Source organism: Dromiciops gliroides, chromosome 2 (genome assembly GCF_019393635.1).
Source record: "Dromiciops gliroides isolate mDroGli1 chromosome 2, mDroGli1.pri, whole genome shotgun sequence".
Taxonomy (NCBI): domain Eukaryota; kingdom Metazoa; phylum Chordata; class Mammalia; order Microbiotheria; family Microbiotheriidae; genus Dromiciops; species Dromiciops gliroides.
In genome coordinates, this window is record NC_057862.1 from 376,805,687 (window position 1) to 376,829,320 (window position 23,634).

Genomic DNA, 23,634 nt, shown 5'->3' on the forward strand with positions numbered 1-23,634 from the left:
AAAAAGGAGAAAGGACCCATATGTACAAAAGTATTTATAGCAGCTCTCTTTCTGGTGGCAAAGAATTGGAAATTGAGGGAATGCCCATCAATTGGGGAATGGCTGAACAAGTTGTGATATATGAATATGCTATAAGAAATGATAAGCAGGCAGATTTCAGAAAAAAACAAAAAGACTTACATGAATTGATGCTGCATGAAATGAGCAGAACCAGGAGATGTGAGGATTTTGCTGATTGGTTAGATATAACAGGTATTTCTTAAAAGACCTCTCTGTCAACTCTTGTCTTGAATATCAGATGGCACGAGGGGCTGGACACTTGATCTGCAGCTATTCTCACTCTACCACTTTTATGAATCTGAGAACAGAAAGCCCTTTGGGCCCCCATTGCACATTGAGCAGAGATAATCTACTTAGAAGCAAAGTGAGTTGTGGAGGAGAGATTAGCTTATAGTTACTCTAAGTATGGCTCACCCCTCTTAACTAGTCTGATTTCAGATGTGCACAAATGTTGTCTTATCCACCATGCAAGACCAAGGACTGACAAATTCTGTCACTTTGCATTTTGTATTTCTTTATATATCTACTCATATCCTACCTTTAAACAGAATGTAAACTCCTTGAGGGCAAAGGCTGCTTCATTTTGTCTTTGTATTCCTTGCACAGTGAGTGCTTGGAACCTAGCAAATGTTTGTTGCATCTGATTGTAATGAGCTGGAGTAGTCCTACAACTGACTTGGGAAGGGTTGCCCAGAAAAGAGCTGTGAGGCTTCCTCTCCAGGAAGAGGTAGTGTAGTAGCTGTTTGTCAGTGAAGCAGTGGTAAATAGTAGTAGATTGACAGAAAAAAATAGGAAATAGCTGGAACTCAGTGGAGAATTAGCAATGGCGAACCAGCATATGACAATGTGTTAGAGAAAATAGTCCAGCGGATGACACCATAAGCTTGGAACCCAGAAAAAACAACTCTCAGCTTGGTAGAGGAAAATGTTCAGCAGATGACATTATACAATATCAATATCAGCAGCTTCTGAGGTAAAAGGCTGTTCTAGCTGGGGCACAGCTTTCGGAGAATGATTTGCCCTAAATATGCATTGTTGCCCAAATGTATCCCCTCTCTTATGCATTTTGCCTGGCAACAGGTGTTCCTTTGGGAGTCTTATTACATGCGTTTCTTCTCCCATTTTTGACATGAGAATCAGTGGGAACGTGTATCTCTGTGTGTATGGATATATTTTCCTTATTGTCTACCTTACTCTTCTGTTTAATTCAATGTCTTTTGGTTTGAAATTCTATGTTTTCAACTTTGCTCTAATAAAGGGAAACATCAGTGGGACCTGGTGAGCTCTACTTCTGAATAGATGATAACCCCAACTTTTCTTAAACTTGGGATATTTTTTTGGGGGGGCTAATAGCTGGGGGGCAAAATATAGTTAGAATTTTATGTTGAAAAAATGCAAAGTATAATGATGAAAATCACCATTAATGATAGTTCACATATAGAGAGCTTTAGAATTTACAAAGCAACTCCATATACATGATTTCATTTAAGTGTTAGAATACCCTTTCAGATAGGTAGGACAGAGATTTTTATCCCCCTTGCACAAGCAAGAATGTTGAAGCTCAGAGAGGTTAAGTTGGTTGTTCAAAGTCACACAGCCAGCTAGAAATAAATTGAACTGGGTGCTCAAAATCTGGTATACTTTCCATTATTTCTATTATTTCCATCCCTGTCTCTCTGAATGGTGAGAAGATGAACATGGTAGGAGTGGTGAGTTCTGAGATTAATGGAATAAGCCATTGCACACCTGGCAATGGTTTCCATTGCAGATCCAGCCTCTCATTTTCCATTATGTGGCATGCAGCCAAGGACCCTTAACTTATCGTTTTGCCTCAAGCAATATGAGATGTGAAACCAATCATGAGGAAGGGGGGCTGGCTCCCAAGGTTTCCTCAATAAATTCTAGTGAATTGCTCTGAGCTATTTGGGCCAGAGGGGTTCAAGAATTGGGAGGCAGTGGCAGCCACAGTGGTTATAGTTGAGCTTTCTGAGGTTTGGCCAGCACTAAGCAGAGTGAAAGAGATGGCTTCAGCGACAAAGTCTTCTTTACAAGTCATATTTGTGTTGAAAGTGCAGTTAGCATCCCCCATACTCTCCCTCACCAGCAACCACAACTATGCAATGATTCTCCTGGGTTCCCAGACAGAACTTTGGTTAAATACATAGAATTTATTTTTAGCCCCTTTCTTAATTACAATTTTATTTTTATTTCTCTAGCATTCTCTAGAGGAGGGTCCAGGGAAGAGGGCAAATGTGAAATGGAGAGGAAGGAAGGGAGCCAAAAACGAATCCTATAGATTTAAGGCTTATTTCAAGGTTCATTGCTAAAGAAAAAGAGTAAAAATTTATAAATTCAAAAAAGGAAAAAAAAGAAATTAACATCCTATTTAGAAACAAATCTTATTCCAAGAGAAGTACATTGGAAGTCTGAGATCAGAAGACAAGTTACAAATAGAGTAAAAGCATAACTGGGGGGAAGTACACTCATTTACTTGACTAATGAATCCCCTGGGCTGTTAGAAAAAGCCAGAATCTTTCATTCATCATCTTAATTTAATAAACAAAAGGGTTGGCTTTCGGGGTAAATGAAATACATAGCCTCTTACTAATATTTCAGCAAATTGCATACAACAACAAAGACTTTTCCATCACTGTGATGGGCCTTAGCTCCTGAGTTAGTATCCTTCAGTTTGTTTTCCCAAAGCACTCCTTGTCTATTCTCTCTCAACTCATACAGCCTTTTTCTTTTAAAAGCTGACTTAAAACAAACCTCCACCTAGAAATTCTTCCCTGATTAACTCCTTTCAATGGATGATATTTATATGCTCTTCTGAGTCCTGTCTCTTGCACTATTAAAATATTAAGAACAACACATATGTAGTAAGAGCTTATTGCCTAGAAAATAAAATGTTTAGCTAAGACACTGGTCACTGACTTCATGGAGCTTCCTTACAATATGGAGGAAGAAAAGAAATTCATAATTAACATTTTTTCTATCCATCTTAAATTGTCTTCTCTTTGTATATTTGCAGGGATGGACATTGCAGTTTCTGTTTCAATCAATGAATACCAACTAACTAACTATCATATACATTTATTCCCCTACCCTATGAGCTGAGGGCATCTTAGCAGGCTGATAACAGAAGACCTACTTTGTTATCCAATGCAGGGTTTCACAGAAGAGAGACAGAAGCTTAAAAACCTTAAGCTAACCATGGGGTTCACTAAATAATCAGTCAATCAACAAGCACTTTTTAAGTACTTACTATGTGCATGCCTGGTGAAAAGTACTGGGGGGGGGCAGCTTGGTGGCGCAGTGGATAGAGCACCAGCTCTGGAGTCAGGAGGACCTGAGTTCAAATCCGGCCTCAGACACTTAACACTTACCAGCTGTGTGACCCTGGGCAAGTCACTTAACCCCAATTGCCTCACTAAAAAAAAAAAGAAAGAAAAGAAAAGAAAAGTACTGGGAATACAAAAAAGGCAAAAACATTCAAATATGAGACATGCTTATACAAAAGGACTACAGGAACACAAATGTATCCTTTGGTTCACCTCATCAGCTTCCAATTGATCCCTGGCTTTTTCTAGAAAGTGAAGTAGCACTTGAAAGTGCTCTCAAAACAGTTCTACTCAGATCTTAGGGACTGTGCAGTTTTACACCAAGTTAAATGAAAAGAAAAAAAAAGGCCTGGAGCTTCTGTGAAATGCAGTAATTGTGAATTCTTCACCTAAGGCTAAAAAGGAGAAACTGGGAAAATTCCTCTGGAGTCTGGAGGTACCTTTATGCACAATCAACAAGTCATCCAAACTTTCTCTAGAATCACATCACTCTTCAATCTTTAGAAAGAGACTTGGAAGCAAGATGGCAAATTAGAAGCAGCAATCCAGCTGAACTCTCTCTACTTTCCCTTCCAAAAAACTTTTAAATAATGCCTCAAATAAAATTTTGGGGTAGTAGAAGCAACAAGATATCAGGGTGAGACTTTTTTGACCTAAGAAAACTTAGGAGATTCAAGGGGAGAAGTCTTTGACACTGGGATGGATGCCGTCCATAGCAAACACATGGAGCAGCCACAAGAGCAGTATCTTTGGGCGCTCTCATCCCAGAGATAGTAAGGGAGTTGGACAACTGGTTGGAAAGAGATAACAAGGGAATGATTGCTAGCCCTGAGCATAGATGGCGCAGATTAGCAACTCTATTTTTTATAAACAGTTCTGGTTCACAGTTCCAGGGTTAAGAGGAGTGCTTGGGGTCTGTCACAAGGGAGCAGGGGACCTGATCACAGCCCCAGGACTAAGAGGAGCACTTACACTTGCAATAGCAAGGGAACAGTGAATCTGGTGAATTACAAGGGCAAGAGGAGTGCTAGTGCTTGTGGCTGTAAGGGAGAAGGTACTATTCCTGGGTAAAAACCAGAGTGCAGACCAAAAAAGAAATAAGCACATTTCTCCCTGTATCACACCGACATGGAAGCACCAAAATTTACAGACCACCAGAACTAGCTCTGAAAACAGCAGCATGAAAGAGCATATAGCTTGGCACAGTGCCTCCCCACCCCCAGATGAGCAGAGCCCAAATTTATTTATTTATTTTAATATTATTTTATATTGTTTTTCCAATTATATGTAAAGATACTTTTCAACATTAATTTTTATAAGATTTTTAAGTTCCACATTTTTCTCTCTCCATCTCTTCCCTTCCCCATCTTGAAGACGGCAAGCAATCTGATCAAGGTTATACATTACAATCATGTTAAACATATTTCCACATTAATCATGTTGTGAGAGAAGAATCAGAACAAAACAGAAAAAAACAAGAAAGAAGAAACAAACAAAAAACAACTGAAAAAGTGAAAATATTATGCTTTGAGCAGCATTCAGATTCCATAGTTCTTTTTCTGAATGTGGAGAACATTTTCCATCATGAGTCTTTTGGAATTGTATTGCTGAGAGAAGCTAATTCTATCACAGTTGATCATCACACAATGTTGCTGTTACTGTGTACAATGTTATCCTGGTTCTTCTCACTTCACTCAGCATTAGTTCATGTAAGTCTTTCCAGGTTTTTCTGAAGTCTGCCTCCTCATCATTACATTCATATGCCACAACTTGTTCATTCCACAATTGATGGATATTCCCTAAGTTAGGTACTATAAATGATCTTGTGCATGTGGGTCCTTTTCCATTTTTATGATCTCTTTGAGATACAGACCTAGTAGTGGGTCAAAGTGTATGCACAGCTTTATAGCCCTTTGGCCATAGTTCTAAATCGCAGATTCCAACTTTAACATGAAGTCCAAAGTCAAGAAATAGGATAGAAAAATGATCAAACATCATCAACAACAAAATTTGATAATTAAAAGCTACTTAAAGTGGTAGGGAAGAGCAAGACAGAAACTCAAAACATGATAATAACGCAGAAAATAGCTATAAAAAAGCCTCAAAGAAAATGATTCCTTGAAGAAATAAAGAAATAAGGCTGGTAGAGTAAAAATTGGGAAAAGAAATGAGAGTGAAGCAAGAAAATTATGAAAAGATAATAGCTTAGTAAAAGAAGCAAAAAATTTTGAAAAAAATTATATCTTAAAATAGAATTGATATAATGTCTAAAATGGGGAGGAATGGGGGAACAGAAAGGGAAGAAAGAGGAAGATAGCTTCATCTAGGATAAATAAAAGGTTACTGTTTTACATTAATCAAAAAAATAGATCAAGGAGAGAAAAGTTAAGAATTATTGGCCTACATAAATGCCATGATCAAAGAAAGAACCTATGTATCATATTTCAAGAAATTATCAAGAAAAACTGCCCTAATATCCTAGATCCAGAGGGTAAAATTGAAAGAATCTACTGAAAAAAATCTGACATGCAAACACAAGACTCAAGAGAAGCATAAAAAGGTCAACAGGAAAGAGAAATCATCAGGGACTTAATGAGGTTAAATTGTTTACTGGGAAGTTGATTTGTGTAACTCCAAAGAATTTTATTGTTAGTAGGGCAGACAAAAAGAGCTTACATAGAGAGAAGGTATGGATATTTCATTTATGTTGGAATCATCTCCAAAAAATGAAGGGGTGAGAAAGAGTGATGCACTGGGAGAAGGCAGAAAGGAGAAGTAGAAAGGAGAAAATTTTGTCCCATAAAAGAGTCACTCAAGGAAGAATATTCCAGTGGATGGTGAAATGAAGAGGTTATGAGCAATACTTGAACCTCATTCTCATTGGAATTGGTTCAAAGAGGGAAGAATCTCTCTCTCTCTCCCTCTCTCTATGTATGTATGTGCATATGTATATGTACATATACAATATATGTATATTATATACCTACACATGTATGTGTGCACATGTCTATATGCACACACACAAAACATATATGTGTATATATCTGCAAAAATAAATATACACAGTTACCAAATAAGGAAATAGAAAAGGAAGAGGATAAGAGATATAGGCTAAGGGGTATGATAAATGGGACGGTATATTAAGGGAAGCAATGATTAGAAGCACAAAAACTTTTGAGGAGGGACAGGATAAAAAAAGAGAGAAGAAGAAACAGAAGAAAATGGAATGGAAGGAAATAAACAGTAATTATAACAGTGAATGTGAATCGGATGAGCTCACTCATAAAATGGAAGTGGATTACAGAATGGATTAGAAGCCAGAATCCCACAATGTATTGTGTTTGAGAGGCACACTTGAAACAGAAACACACACACACACACACACACACACACACACAGAGTTAAAATGAGGGGCTAGAGCAAAATCTAATGTGCCTTAGTTGAATTTTTAATAAAGGCAATGAAAGCAATAATGATTTCAGACAAAACAAAAACAAAAATAGACCTAATTAAAAGAGCTAAACAGAGAAGCCACATTTTGCTAAAAGTTCCTACAAATAATGAAGTAATATAAAAAATTTTATACAAGTTTCTCTGATAAAAGACTCTTTTCTCAAATATCTAGAAATGGACTCAAATATCTAAAAATAAGAGCCATTCCCTAATTGGTAAATTGACAGAGAATATGAAAAGGAAGTTTTCAGATGAAGAAATCAAAGTTATAAAACAACTCTAAGGTACTACTTCATACATACCAGAAAATACAAATGGTGGAGGGAATGAAGAAAAATAGGTATAGAAATGAATTGCTGGCATAATAGTGAACTAGTCCAACCATTTTGGAGAACAAGTTGGAACTATGTTCAAAGGAATATAAAACTGTGCCTACCCTTTGATTCATAAATAACACTGCTAAGTTTGTACCCCAAAGAGATCAAAGAAAAAGGAAAAGGACATATGTGTGCAAAAAATATTTATTGCAGCTTCTTCTGTGGTGGTGAAGAATTAGATATCAAGGGCATGCTTATCAATTAGGCAATTGCTGAACAAGTTTTGATTTATGATTGTAAAGGAGTACTATTGTGCTATAAGAAATGATGATGGTTTTAGAAAAACATGGCAAGACCTACAAGAACTGAGACAAAGTGAGGATAAACTGAGGTAAAGTGAGGATGAGGAGATCATTGTGTATGGGAACAACAATGTTGTAATGATGATCAAATGTGAAAAACTTGACTACTCTGATCAATATCATGATTCAAGACAATTCCAAAAGACTCATGATGAAAACAATGCTATCCACCTTCTTAAAGAGAATTGTTGAACTCTGAGTGCAAATTAAGGTATAATTTTCTCACTTTTTGCATTATGGTTAATATGGAAATATTTTTAATAATCCCACATACATAATTGATCTATTTCTTGCTGTCTCAGTGGGTGGGGGAGAGCATGGGAGCAAGAAGGAGAACTGTAACTCAAAATTTAAAAGGAAAAGAATATTAAAATAAATATTTTTAATTAAAAATATTGATTCAGCAAAGGAAAAAAGGATGGGGTGCTTGTGTGATGGGCCTCCATCACCTGTACACATAAGAAGTTAAATAACAGTATTGCAATACATCAGTGTAGTACTTCAAGATAACCTTTCTATCAGTTTATATACAAATAATGGACAGCTTTAATAATTGTACAAGACAACAAAGTAAGAAATGCCACAGTGAAGAGCAAGATTGAGTAGCAAATGAATAATGATGACATCAAATTCTATGGGGATACACAGGAATTACTGTAGTATAGAAGACTAGTCATGCCAAAATTCAAAATTTGTTTCTGCCACTGATTTTCAGTGTGATTTTAAATTAGTTACTTTCTCTTTTTGAGGTTCTTAGCATACTACAAAATGCATTGATTGAAATAGATGACTTCTAAAGTCCCATTCTATTAAGTTCAATGTTTTTCCCCAATATATTTATTTACTATGTTAATAACACTATTCTTTCTGATCCCATTCTAGTCCTTGTTAATCATGCTATTACCTTTGTGGAGAAATCACTGAATCTCAATTTCCTTATTTGTTAATTGGGGATGATACTATAAGATTTTTTTTGTAGGTTTTTTGTAAGGATCAGATGAAATAGATAAGAAGAAAAGGATTACACAAACAAGGTGGTAGTGGTGGCAGTGGTGGTATTAACAATAGTGGTAGCAGTAATATTAGTATCAATAGCTACAGCCCCAGTAAATGTAGTTAGTAGTAGACTGAGGGTTATAGTTGATTATAAACTTGAACGAAAACATCTCATGGCAATTAACATTCTAATTAATAGAAAAATAATTCCCAGGATAAGGAACATGATGGTTCTACTGGTCAGATCACATATGAACTCAATTTTCAATTCTGGCTGTGATATTTTATGAAGTTGATGGGGCAAGCCAGATAATTTCTAGAAGAAGGTATATAGAAGGGTTAATAGCCTGGAGACCATTCTGGACAGGGATTCATGGGAGGAACTAGGGAAAATTAACCTGGAGAAGTTCTGATACTTGTCTTCACATATGTAAAAAGATATCACATGAAAGAGGAATTAGGCTTATCCTTTTTGGACCCAGACAACAGAATCAGGAGCAATGAATGGAAGATGCCAAAAGGCAGATTTCAGTTGGGCAGGAAAAACAACAACAACAACACAAATTAAAAACATCCTAAAGAATCAGAAGTGACCCAGAATCGATTGATCTACCTTGGGAGTAGGGGGGAGAAGAGAGGAAGGAATGGAAGTCAGTGATAGAGAGACAGTGCATTTCCATATTTAATAAGTAGCATTTATATTCAAGGTTTAAAAATGTTTTACAAACATCTCATTTGATCTTCCCAAGAACCTTATGAAGTAGGTGCTATTATTAACTCCATTTTACAGATGAGGGAATTTAGTATCAGAAAAGTTAAGTGAATTGCCCAGTCACTTATGAGCTGGGGTGGGATTTGAACTCTGGAATTCCTGACTCCAGGTCCAACACATTCTCCACAGAAGCACCTAACAGCCTCTAACTGGAGGAGTCTTCAAGTGAAGGATAAATGACTAAATGTCAAGGATATCTTCTCTGTAATTCTTTATTTTCTTTTTTTTCTCTATAATTCTTGCTAAGGTACAGTTTGAAGTAGATGACCTCCGAAGTTTTTTCTGCTTCTTACACTCAACAATTCAGTTTTTCCAGCAGTAGTAGTAGCAGAGGTGGCAGTTGATGTAATTTGCTTTTGTAACATTGAAGACAAAATTGTCCTTTCTTGGCCTGGAAGTTTTGAGAACACAGGTCAGGATGTGGTACCCAGGATGTGCTCTTCTCTGCAGAGGACACTGTCAGACCCAGATATGAGTCTTGTTAAATGGTTGTTATTTTTTCTTAAGCATACCCAGTGTGCTGAGGTGGAACTCTCTCCTTATTCAAATGACCATTTCACTGGTCACTAGTGACATTTTTCAGAACCTGCACTAGTGCCTTAGCAAGTTCCATACCATCATCAAACAACTGCCCATTAGATTCTTTTTTCTTTTTCTTTATCTTTTATCTTTATCAGAGTTTTTATGTTTATTGTCAAATAGAACAAACTGAGGAGAGTTAAATGAACTGTAATAATTGCTAGCATTTCAATAGTATTTTAAGGTTTGTAAAGTGCTTTATACATGTTATCTCATTTAATCCCCAATACCCTATGAAGAAGGTTCTATTATTGTTTACATGTTACAGATAGGGAGACTAAAACTGAGAAAACTGAAATAATTTACCCAAGGTCACACAGTTCATTAAGTGTCTGAGGCACAATTCAAACTGAGGCTTTGCTGACTCCAGGCTCAGCTCTTCTAGCCACTGCATCACCTAACTTCTTGAAGGAACAGCAAATGGAAAAAAAAAAACCTCAGTAAGATCTAATCACTTTCTCTAAAAAGGTTTATGTAATAAACAGAATAACAGACGAAAAGACAGAGAAGGCAAAGGAAGATGCCCATGAATTGAGTTGACACATATCTCTTTGTTTGGCCCCAAAGGTCTGTCTTAGAGTAAGTGCTTTTCTAAATCTTATCTGAAATATCTAGATTTTAGTGTATTTCCTTCTCAGACAAGATTTTTCACAAGACTCCACGGAGTTCCATTGCTTGTCAGATAGTCTTTCATGTTGTTCTATTTTGCTTATATTCCAGCTGGGTCCTAGAAGGATAGATCTGTTGTGATGATGGAAAGTAACATTAAAGTAAAAAAAAAAAAAGGTATGGGGTGGGGATGAATTCTTCTTGAGGCTTAAATAAACATTTAGTCTCATAAATACATAAATGTCTAGACCCCACAAAACATTTACTAATGCCCTCCCTGCCTCAGTAGTGACACTGAGAATAGTCTGTGTGATCCTACCCAGCTCTAACAGCCCCTGTAGCATCTGACCTGTGTGACCTTGGGCAAGTCATTTCCCCCACTCTGAGGCTATTTTCTCAGCTCTAAAATGATGGGTTAAGCTAGATAACTGTTGAAGTCATTTCCAGTTCTAAATACCATGAAAACAACCAATACATCAGAAAATACTTATTGAGCCTTTAATTCATCCTGATCCTTATGCTAGGACCTTGGTGAAAGCAGTGGGGCTAATATTAAAGAAGGCAATGGGGTTGCTCCACTTCATCAAATAATTTAAACAAGTTATGAGGCAATTACTTAATTGTAATAACCAGCATAGAATTTTGTTGTAGAAGATACAAGTCTGCATGTAAGTTTTGGGCAAAAGACAGTTCATGGACTTTTTAAGAATGATTGGAATTTTCATTGGCTCAACCATGAAGAAAGGTGGTTAAATTGAACCCTCACCCAGCCCTTTACATTCAAGAATATCATCCTCAGTGATGCTTGCAAGTCCATCATTAATAATTATTCTTTAGGATCTAAAGATCATAAGAACTATATAGGTAGAAGAATACCTGAAGAGAACAGAACTTCATTTTAATAGTAGGGGAAACTGAGGCCCTGAGGGGGGAAACTGAATTGCCCAAGATCACAGAACTTGAAGCCAAGGATCTGGTATCATGTTTACTATTCCACAGTTATCCTCTATATTTACCTTTTTTAAAAGGCCACTATTCTTCAAAGGGGTGACACTTCCAGTCTCCAAAGCCTCATTATAAATGAATCCCTTCACAATGGAAGGAGAGAAACATGAGGTAGGGTTGTGGCTTGGAAAGGATCCCCTAGAGAATTGGAATGGAGAAAGGCACAGAATGGGAAGCATCATCATAGCCTAGAATGTCAGAGTTAGAAAGAATACTAGATACCAATTAGCCCAATCCCCTTTTTCAGAGGAGGAAACAAAGAGGGGAAGGCACTTGTTGAAGACTACATGGATATGAATTGGTAGGGCCAGGCTAGGGGAGAAAAACATCACTCACAATAACTTTGCCAAGGTATAAACCTTCATCATGGCCCATAGGAAGGTGTTCACAGGATCATAACTATAGAGCTTGATGATACCTTAGGAGCCATCTAGCCCAAACCTGTCATTTTACAAATGGTATAGATGTGTTACTTGAACCAAGTAGGGTTAAGTAACTTAGGAAATTTAGTTTGTTCACAAAAGCTATAATTCTCAAAGGCAGGATTTGAACCAGGTTCTTTGATATGAGTCCATATTCTCTACTCAGTGTTCTGCCTGCACTTAGAGTCTGAGATCTACATTTGTACCCTTCCTCTGCCAATTACTTGTCTCTGTCATTAGTTCACTTCGATGTAACTCAGTTTCCTTCTATGTAAAATGAGATTAATAATCCTTGCAACATTCACCTCTCATAATTATTTTGGGGAAGACATTGTGCAATCCAAGAAGTGTCATATTTATGAGTCATTAGCATTTTATTTTAAAGCATCTGGCTCAATGGTGATATGAGATAAATATCATTATGAAGAGACCAAAATGGATGTCACCTTCCCCCCCACCAAGTATGGACCCAGATTTCTGTCTTAACAACATGGTAGTGGGGGAAAAGGACATCTTATTAAACAAGTAGTCCCAAAAGTCTTAGTGCAGTTTTGAGTTGTTAAAGTTTAAAACTGCACTAAGACTTTTGGGACATAATATAGATATAGGCAGTATAATGTTCCCATAAACACACATCTTTATTTATAGCCAGTCTGTGTGTTGATCAATATGATCGATTAGCCTTTTTGGATCATGGCCACAACATGTGGGGCTTTCTAATCTATTCACAGCACCAATTGATTACTGCTTTTGGAAAAATGTGTAGCAAATTGCTCTGCTAATCAAGGTAAATCAAGCTGATGTCAGAGATCCTAAATATATATCATTGCAGTGATAGTGTTTGCATTGCTGGATATAGGGCTGTGTTAGGACTTCCATTTTAAGGCCTTGGCTTCTCATGAGAGCTTTGGCTTAGCAAGACAAAGTAGGGTAAAAAAACGAGACAAAGTCCTAGGAGCAGAGGTTGCCTATAGGCCTATACAGAGAAAGTGAAGAACGTGGATAATAAAAATGTATGGTAAACCTTAAAATAGAAATGCAGAGAAGCAGGATTCAAAGAATGTTAGAGCTGGAAGGCTCAGAATAACTGAAGTTTAGAGTTAAACTGAAGTTTAGAATACAGGATGCTAGAGCTGGAAGGGACCTTAGAACATAGAATGATAAAGCAAGAAGGGACATTAGGACACAGAATGATAAAGTTAAAGGGGATCTTAGGACAAAGAGTGTTAAGGCTGGAAGGGAGCTTAGACTATAAAATGTTTTAGCTGGAATTAACCTTATAGAACCATGTCCTATATTACAAAGGGGGGAGGGGGAAGGACACAAAATGCTAAAGTGTTTGCAGTAATAAAAGTCAGTTTTGTTGGAAAATATTAGTTGTTGATATTTATTTTGAAAAAAGACATTTGGTTTGGTAGAACAAAATACAACCTCAAAGGCTTTCCTCTCAAAAGGTGATGAATGAAGATTTTTAGATTATAACATTATCCATTAAAGGATATAATACAGAGATATCTTTTTTCTTGGTCATCTGATTTTTAATATCTACTGAGACACAGAATATGGGAGTGTATAATTACCAAAAGGTGTTTTCTAGTGTCATGGAAAAGGAATTCCATGTAGATGGCAAGGTCCTATAGATATATTTTTTGTTTGTCAATGACATTTTGCTGATTGTATCAAGCCCAGCCATATTGCTGATTCTCTTATATGATATTCATAACTGCTTAAAAGAGTTCAGCCCAACAATCTACACCAGGAAAAAAAAAGTGGATGAAGAATATCTATTGTCCACACTATGATATACAATTGGATGAACTATCCATGGAGCTGGTACATTAGTACATATACTTTGACGAGATGCTGCTGATGGATTATGGACTAGTCCAAGATTAAATAGAAAGAAAAGAGTAGGTGGATTATTTCTCAGCAAACTCAACATGATAAGGAGTTAAAAAATTTTCAGAGGAAATCTTTGTTGCAGTTGTTCCATTTTCATTTTCAAAGAGGATCAATGACATCATGAGGTGATGTCTTAACTTGCTTGTGAATTAGATTTAAGCTAGGCAGAGTTACACCCTCACTCTCTTTCTCTCTCAGAGTCATTGAAGTTCAGTGGCAAGACAAAAGTCTTGGGGTCTTCAATATCTTACCAAGTGTTCCACAGTGCCTGCTTTAGCCACCTTCCCGGCTGATGGAACAAATTGTTCCCATCTGCCCACTCCACTAGGGGGGATGTCTTTACATGCTTGGAATAGATTCCCCCCTAACTCACTAACAGGTTAGAGGCCTATTGGTTACCCTCGACCTAGTTTAGCCCATCTGCTGAGAGAGACAAATGATCAATAATCATGTGAAAATTCTCTAAAGTACTAATAATGAGATAAATGCTAATTAAACGAACTCTGAGGTTTCAATTCACACTCAGAAAATTAGCACCTCATCAAGTACTTTAAATGAGGCTAGGGTGGAATAAATCAATCATTCCTCCCTTACATTCCCCCTCTATTGCAACATGTTTTGCAAAGTCCCTGGTACCAAATCCTGGATCCTGACTTTAGAAGGTTATTTAGTGACCTTAGGAATTTATGAGTTATCTTTCCTGAATGTCTTTCATAATGCCTTGTGCTAAAGAAAAAAAAATCAATATTTAAGCAGCTAAGAAAGATGGGCACAAGAATATACCACTGAAGATGCTATAAATCTATCTAATTGTATTGGAAAACAACTTGGAACTCTGTACAGAAAATGACCAAATTGTTCATATCCTTTGACCCCGTGATACCATTACCAGAAAAATACCCCATGCAGGTCAAAAACCCATGTGCTTTACCAATTCTGTTTCATTTAAAAGAATAGGAATGGTCTTCATCATGATGGAACACATAATCTATTTGGGGGCAAGAAAGAAGTTCTGCTTACCATTAGGTAATAAAACCTGCAGAAGTTCAGAAATTTCTTCCACTGTTGCATGTCAATAGCTTGTCAGTAATTTCCAATTTTAGAGAATTACCTGGGACACTGAGAGGGCTGGTATGTGCCAGAAGTCAGACTCTATTGAATCCAGGCCCACCATGTTATGCTATCTCTCATTTACAAAAATATTCATAACAACAAATTCTTTCAGATTAGCAAAAACAAAACAAAAACAGGAAAAAATAGGTGAATTTCCAATTCTGAGAGTTCATTGGCCTATGTGAAGGCTAAGGGATATTCTTCTAAGAAATGATGAATTCAGACAAACTTGGGAAGATGGGAATGAACCCATACAGAAAGAGAAAAAAAATAGTTGGACCAAGAAACAATTTATGACATGAATGGAATATTATAAAGGGAAACACCACCAAAATGTATCAAAAACTTATATTATGGTAATGACCATTATCACCAAATTCATCTTAAGAGGACTAAAACTGAGATATTTACTTCCTTCATTTTGTTAAAGACCTAGTGGAACATAGGAACAAAATGAGGCATGTCACACATTGCCAGTGCATCGGTTTGTTTTGCTTAACTATATTTATATACAAAGGATGTTTGAGGGAAAAGAAAGAAGGCTATTGGGAAATAATAGTGATGTATCAAAAAAGCAACATCAATAAAACTTTAAAATATAAGGAAATTCTTCAGGATTTTTAATGACCCCTAAGTGTCTCCCTGATTCAAAAGCCCATCTTTTTAATATTAGTATTTCTTAGGTAATGTTAACTGGTTGCAAATCATGGAGTTCTACAATCTCTGAAGAGACAGAACTGCAGGTCATCCAAAGGGCAATGGAGAAAAATATGGTGGGTGTAAATAGTCCACTTCATATTACCAATGACAAGTTGTACACAAGAAATGGTCTAAATGATATCATCAAAGAGATGTATGACCAGAAAGGGAGGTGGACCACTCATCAGATAAGAGTGATGAGTTAACACTCAGTCTTTTTATTGTACTGATACTCAGATCATGTTAAGAGACCTTCAGGAAGAAGAGAAAGGAACCTGTGTTGGGTGCCCTGTGGAGGATTTATGGGAGGACAGATAATAACTGGTATTTATGTTACCATTAGATTTGCAAAGCACTTTACATACATTATCTTATCTGATTCTTACAACCACTTGGCAAGATTACAAGTAACAGATGACAATAATAACGACTAATGTATAGAGGGTTTCATAGATTACAAAGTACCTTTCATAATAATGATGTGAGATGAGGGAACTGAGGCACATAGAGAGAAAGTAACATGGTTACAGCTAATTATGGTAGAGGAAAGTAGCAATATTATGCTAATTTTACAGATAAAATTAATGAGGCCTAGAGAGGTTAAGTGACTCTCTCATGGCCGTGTGTGTGTGTGTGTGTGTGTGTGTGTGTGTGTGTATGTGTGTAGGGGGTGGTTGAGCATAGATCTTCCTGCCTCAAGTCCCATTTTATATATACTATGTATTCTTTGAAGACAATTAAAGATAGTCTGAATAGCTTGCCATTTGAGGCATCATTGAGAGAACTCTGGAAATGTTTACCCTGGGGGCCAGATTGCATGGGTGGAGTTGATCCCTAACTTCAAATATCTACAGCCCTGTCCAGAGGAAGGGAATTTGTTATATATAATTCCAGAGGGGGAAACTAGGACTGATGTATGGAAGATAGAGGGGTGTATATTTAATATAATGTTAAAAAATAACTAACAAAATTATCATTTTACATGAAGCAGGATGCCCCCTGAAGGAGTGAATTGTTCTTTGTTGAAATTGTTCAGGCATGTCTTTGATGACTACCAATTAGGAATGATGTGTAGAAAGGTTCTTACAAGGGGTAGAAATTTGGACTAAATTACCTCAAAGCATCTTTCCAATGCTGAGATTCTAAAATCTTTTTGACATGGAAGATAATAAGATTCTATGATTCTAAGTTTCATTGGTTCAAATATCTATGAGTTAAGTTTCTAAGATACTTACGCTAAATGCTTATGTAATTTTGATTATGTAATTTTGCATTTTTAAAATGTTTATGAGTATATGTGTTTTAGTCTTTTGTTTCTGCATTTGGAAGGAGTGAAATATATCTACTGAAAAGACAGACTGAACCAAAGAAGCTATTACCAATAGTTCTATATTTTAAGCACATTTTATGTCTCACAAAAGAAGACCTTGTGGCTGGATTAAGATAATCATGATATGGGGTATAGTGGGTGGATAAAAAATGGGTGTGAAAGATACATAAAGATATCAGTCATCTGATAAACAAGGATATATCCTGGTTTCCAAAAATGTCTAATATAGAAATTATGTATCTAGTAATATAGGGGATAAAGGCCCTTCTAGGAGTCCAGAAAAACTATGTTTGACTCTAACATCAGGAGCTTACTGGCTGTGTGATCTTGGGTGTATCATGGAACCTTTCTAGACTGAAGTTCTTAATGTATAACAAAAGGTTTGAACTGGAGGACTTCTCAGTTTCCTGCCAACTCTAAATCTATGATCCTATGATCTTTGGGTGAGATGATCACAAGACTACAGTAAAAAGAAGAGGATTCATGCTCACTATTTTATTATTTCTCCCCAGCCCAATATGTACCTGCCAGGACCAGTGCTACACAAAAGGGTCAATTGTGAAAGCAAAAGTCCAGATGTTTAGAGGTAAGGGCAAGGTATTGCTTAGCCATATCTAACTGGTTTCCCACTTGTGATGTCACAAGCATGAATAAGCCAATTATCCAGGCAACTGGAGGTTTCCAACAGGGAATATCATCTAGATAAGGGGTTCCAGAGAAGAGATAGAGAGGAGGTATAAAGCAAGAGCAGAGTCTGCTAAAGCAGAGATGGTTTATCATGTGGATGACCAGAACCATCCCTTCCCACCAAAACAACATCACCAATGACAACAAACAACAGCAGCAACACATTTTGATTCAAAGATTCTATTAATCCTTAAAAAAATAAATTCAAATACAATTTAAAATCAAAAGCAATTTTATTAATCTATGATTGCTCGATTCTAAGATTCTATGAGTCTATGCTTCTTTGTTTCTAAGATAGTCTGAATATGTAACAATAAAGTTCTGTGAATTATAGGTTCTAAGATTAGACATAACATGAGAGAGAAAATGAACAGGAAATAGGAAAAGAATCTAAGAAGAGAAACAAGCCTTCAAGTACAGAATGTAGAGGCACACATCCCTTGAGAGGATTGAAAGAAGGCATAGAGAAGGGATCACGCAACCTCTACCTGGGCCAATTCTCATCCTAGAGAGGAAGCACAGTGAACATGCTGTGGACATTTCTCCCTCCCTTCAGATCAAAGGAAAAGTGGTGATGCAATCAGCTGTTTGTGTACTGAAGTCAACATGTCTCCATGGAGGCCTGGAAGGTCCACACATGGGAACATCTGTTGGTGAAAGCCACTTGAAAAATAAGCAGGCAATTAAGTAGCAGGCACAGCTGTGCCAAGTGCATGGGACCACCAGGAGTGCAAACAAGGCAGGAGACACATGAAGAGAAGATGAGGGAAAACTAAAAGAAGATGCTGTAGTGTGCATGTAAGACTGGGCATGGCCTAGGATTGAAAGAAGGAGGAAGAAAGGGTGAGGAAGAGTCCAGTAAAGAATGCTATTTATTCTATTCTCTGTGTTAGTATAGAAAGCCTATAAGATAGAGTCATTTGGATTATTAAAGGATACAGTCTTCCTAAAGCCCCTTCCCCACTTTTGGACAATTACCATAAAAATAACTTAAGCTTAAGGCTTACCAAATGTTTTCTTCACAACAACCTAATGAATAAATTTTTAATCCCATTTTACAGATGTGGAAAACCAAGGCTCAAACAAGTGGAGGGACTTCCATGACACAGTCATCAGGTATTAGATGCTAGGATTGAAATCCATATCTCCTTATTTGAAATTCAGTGCTTTCCATGACACTGTAAACCTAACAATGAAAGTCTTTGATTGAATGCAGCTCAACTTGTGACTCTTTCCTGGAACTCTTCCTTTACTTCTCCTGCCATTTCTTATCAAACTGAATTTTGCTATCATTTATTAAATTCCAACTATCAATTATCACTCAAACATTTATATTAAGTTGCTACTATGTGGTAGGCACTTCACTCGGCAGTAGAGATGGAAAGACAAAAATGTGCCCCTTCCTGCTCTCTGCTGATGGTCTAGCTGAAATATACATATACCAATATATACAAAACACATAGAGAAGATATACTTGGAGACAAAGGCACCAACATCTTAAGCTAATGGTATCAAACTCAAATAGAAATGGATCTCTGTGGGTCACATCCACTTAGAAAACCACAAATTTACATTATCTATGTTGTATTTTTATGTATTTTGTTAAATATTTCCCAATTGCATTTGAATCATACTCAGGCAACACTTGGGAATGTTAGTGGGCTGCATGTTTGGCACCATGAGAGGTCTTGAAGAAAGTCATCCTTATGGCTGATGTACAAGGAAAGGAGGGATTTCTAGAGGTGAGGCTAAGCAAGGAGAACAGGGAAAGATACTGATATAGGAGTTGATGGAAAGTCATTGAGGTGGGAAAAGGGAACCCTATTAAATCCATTGCCCTCAAGAAGATTATGATATCAGAAAAGGCTGCAACACATACAAAAATAAATAAGGATACAAAATAGAACACAAACACATACAGGAAGTACAAGCAAAATGATTTCTCCTTTCTCTGAGTACCTGTAGCATCTACTAATCCATTTTGTATCTTACTAATTAGATAGTGAACTCCAGGGACTGCCCATGTCTGTACTTCTGTATGTATATAGCATCTGGCACAGTCTATTCATTTAATGAGTCATAATCATTGTCTTAGGAGTTAGAGCTGGAAAGGATCTAAAAGACCATCCATTAATGGTGTAGAGGATACCATTCTAACTGGAGTTAGAAAGGTACGAATTCAACTTCCATCCAACCCCTTCCCTCCATGCTTACTAGCTTGGTGACTATAGACAAATCACACAACCTTTTTGAGCCTCATCTTCTCTCTACAGTACAACAGAGATAGTGATATTTATAGCATATGTTGGGAAGGCTTGTTCTAAGACTCACATAACATCATATATGTAAAATACTTTGCAAATGTTTAAACGATATAAAAATGTCAGTTACCATATTTTTATTTACAGATATGAAAACTGAGACCCAGAGACAAATATATATATATATATATATATATATATATAGTGGGGATCAATTTTTAATTGGGGAGTGTTAACTAAGCGGCTCACCACAATATTGGGGCAAGGAAGGAGACTGGCAGCCTCCCTCAAAACAGAACAGGATTTATTTTAAAAAGAATGAACTTAAAAAACAACACACAAACTGGATCAGTAGGATCAAGGGAAAGGAAATAAAATGGGGAAAGGGAAATTATGCAACCTGAAAAGATAGCACCACCCAGGAATCAGCTGAGAATACACAGCAGAACTCCTGTTGCCTCCCAGCATCCAGCTAGAATGCACAATTCTTCTCCCCTAATCCCAGAAAAACCCCACACAGCCCCAGCCAATGGGATGGCCGCTCTGACAGTCACATGACTGCCCTCACTAGGCTTCCAATCATTATAATTTTGCCAGGCCCATGTAGGTGTCAGCAAGTGGTGATGACATGAGGGGCCAGCGCCATGGCAACAGCTACAACCAGTGGGTGGAGCACTGTGCGGTTTGCGGAGCCCCAGGCCAGTGTGTACTGAGGCATAAAAACCTCAAATAACAATTAATTCTTTACATTCTATATATGTTTGTATATATGTTTGTATGTGTGTGTATATCTATATCTGTATATAGATACATATGACTTGTCCAAGTTCACTTGTATTATCAGAAGAAAAGTCAGAATTTGAACTCAGGCCTTTGAACACCAAATCCTGTGCTCTCTCTATGACTATAATCTAGTATTATGTTATTAATACTCAAATTTATAGAATCCCAGATCTGGAAATGCCTCTAATTTGAGAGATTATGAACTCAATTCCAGAGATGTAAGGTAACTCACCTGTAATTAACCAATTAGTTAGTTATAGAGTTGGGTGTAGAATACAAATGATTCTGACTCATTGGTTCATTGATCAGATAGACAAAAGGATTCAAAGACTTACAACAAAGAAGGAAGATGAAGTTCATTCACCTCTTTTTGCTGATAGGTTAAGTAACTTGAAGCACTTTCACAGACATGTTATTTGCTACCCATTGTTGTCCAAATTCTATGAACTATATGTTCCAGATGACAGGTTAGACTTAATTCTGCTAGGGCTCAAAAGAAAGAACTAGGAATAATGGGTCAAAGTTAAAGTGTTAGAATTTGGTTCTATACAAGGAAAAATATATAAGCAAATTGTTGTCCAAAAGTGAAATGAACTGCCTTGGGAGGAGTGGATAGTCATGGGGCTACTTCAGGCAGAGGCTGGAGGACCATTGTCAGGGATCTTGTAGGAGAGATTCCTGTTCAGGCACAGATGTGACCAGATGGCTTCTGTGATCATTTCTGACCCTGAGATTCTAGGAATCTCTGATTCTAAGTGAAAGGTAAAGACGCTAGGCCTCCTGGGAGACTTTCACATCCAATAACAAGGATGGGACTAGAAAACAACCCTGACTCCTTTCTCCATAATAAACTGGGTCTGAGTAATGACTTTGCAATCCTGACCACATCCTCTGTCTCTATCGCCAACAACAGTGGATTATGTTCAAAAGCAGCTTGTGATAAACCACGACCCTATTTGCAGTCTAGCTGTTCTTCCACATGATAGCTCTTCAAACACTTGAAGACAGCTACAATGCTACCCCCCTCATCTTCTCTTCTTCAGGCTAGTCATCCCTAGTGCCTTTAATCAGTTCTCATGATCTCCACTTCTGTCAGCATCCCAATCACCATTATTGTTGTCTTTGCCCAGATTTAATTCTATAAAAGTTCATAGGATTTAGAATTTGAAGAGTTCATTAGCTCTAATTTAATTGTCTCATTTTATATATAAGAAAACTGAGTCCCAGAAGAGTTGCTAGGTAGCAAATAGAATAAAGTATTAGACCTGGAGACAGGAAGACTTGAGTTCAAACCTAGCCTCAGACATTTAGTAGCTTTGTGACCATGGGCAAGTCATTTCAACTCATACTTCCTAGGGTTTTTATGAAAATAAAAATAAAGTATTTCTAAAGCACTTTGCAAACCTTAAAAGAGCTATATAAATCCTAACTATTAAGTGGCATCTCCAATTAGTGACTTGCTGAAGTAGTGAATAACAGTATTGTGATTTGAATGCTGATCTTTAGATATAATATCTCTCTTCTATGCCATTCTCAATTCTTGGTTTAAAGTTGTACCCCCAAAATAACCCAATCCTCCAAGATGAATCTGCTGAGGTTACAGGGTATTAAGGCAATCATCTCCCACTCTCTGGATTATATGCAGCCCAAGAACCCATGAGCTAACTTGTTCCACATACTTAGGGCTCAGTCCCCCTTTGACTATTTCTACTTTCCACCTTGGACCCCCAGAGAGAGTCTGTCCTCAAAGGATTGTTTTAATGAATGAGTTGCCAACTAAATGTCAACGACTATTAATGAGGTGGCCAAGAGATGGCCCTTGAAGGGGAAGGATTGCAGAAAACAATTGGAAACAACATTTCCTGGGGCTTTGAAGGGCAAAATTAACAAAGAGTTTCTCTGTTATGTCTCCATCCACAATCAGCTCCACAGACTTTAATGCTGTGACTGCTGATTTTCCAAACTTATTTGAGAATATGATGATTTTTTGCTGCTTTTCAATGTTTTGTACTGTTTTGCTAGTTTAATCTATTTTCTTCCATTTTAGTTCATACTTTTATGTTGACCGTCGCGGCATCTCTGAAGTAGTGCAATTTAGTTGAGAAACAATGGATTTGAAGTTAGAAAACCTGGTTTTAACTGCAAGCTCTACTATTTTCAGCTTCTGTGACATTGGCAAAGGCAATTTCTCTTTCTGGCCACCAATTTCCTCATCTATGAAATCAGGAAGGGAGATTAAATTAAGGTCTGTGAACTTGTTTTGATGATTATTTCAATATAATCAATTTCTCTTATAATCCTATTTGATGCACTCCAAAACATTGTCAAGAGATGTTCAGAAGCTTCATCAGATTGATATGAAAACAATAAATTCTCTAAATAGCATCAGTGTTGCCTGACACATTTTTTCCCATGACCTGGGGAACTTATAGCATGCTTGGGGGAATATAGATGAAATCTTCCATTGGTAATTATTCCATACCTTTGGCAATTTCCCATTAAAGAATGTGGCTCCCAGCCTCTCTGATTTTCCATAGATGTTTGGTCTCCAGAGCATGTTTAGAGATTGCTTTTCAATCCTTCAGTCTCTGATACCCTGGGAGATTTGTTTTGATTTCACAAAGTAGGACTTTACATTCACTCGGTGAGCTGGGTGAGATCAATACTCTTGCTTTTGCCTTGGAGTAATTTCCAATGGAATGTGAAATAAAAGTTCCTTTGGGTCCAATGACAGATGTTGTTTTCTGCCTGCGGGTCTAAGCATAACATCATAGTGCCAGACAAGAAGACAAAGATAAGTAGAAACCCTGAACAATGTCAAATGCACCAATCTACCAAATTAAAATAATAATTCTGAAAAGCCTTAGCTCTTTTAGGTGAGAACGGAGACACCAACAAAGAGGACAATGACTTTAGTGGAAGGCTTCCAGAAAAGGGGGATTA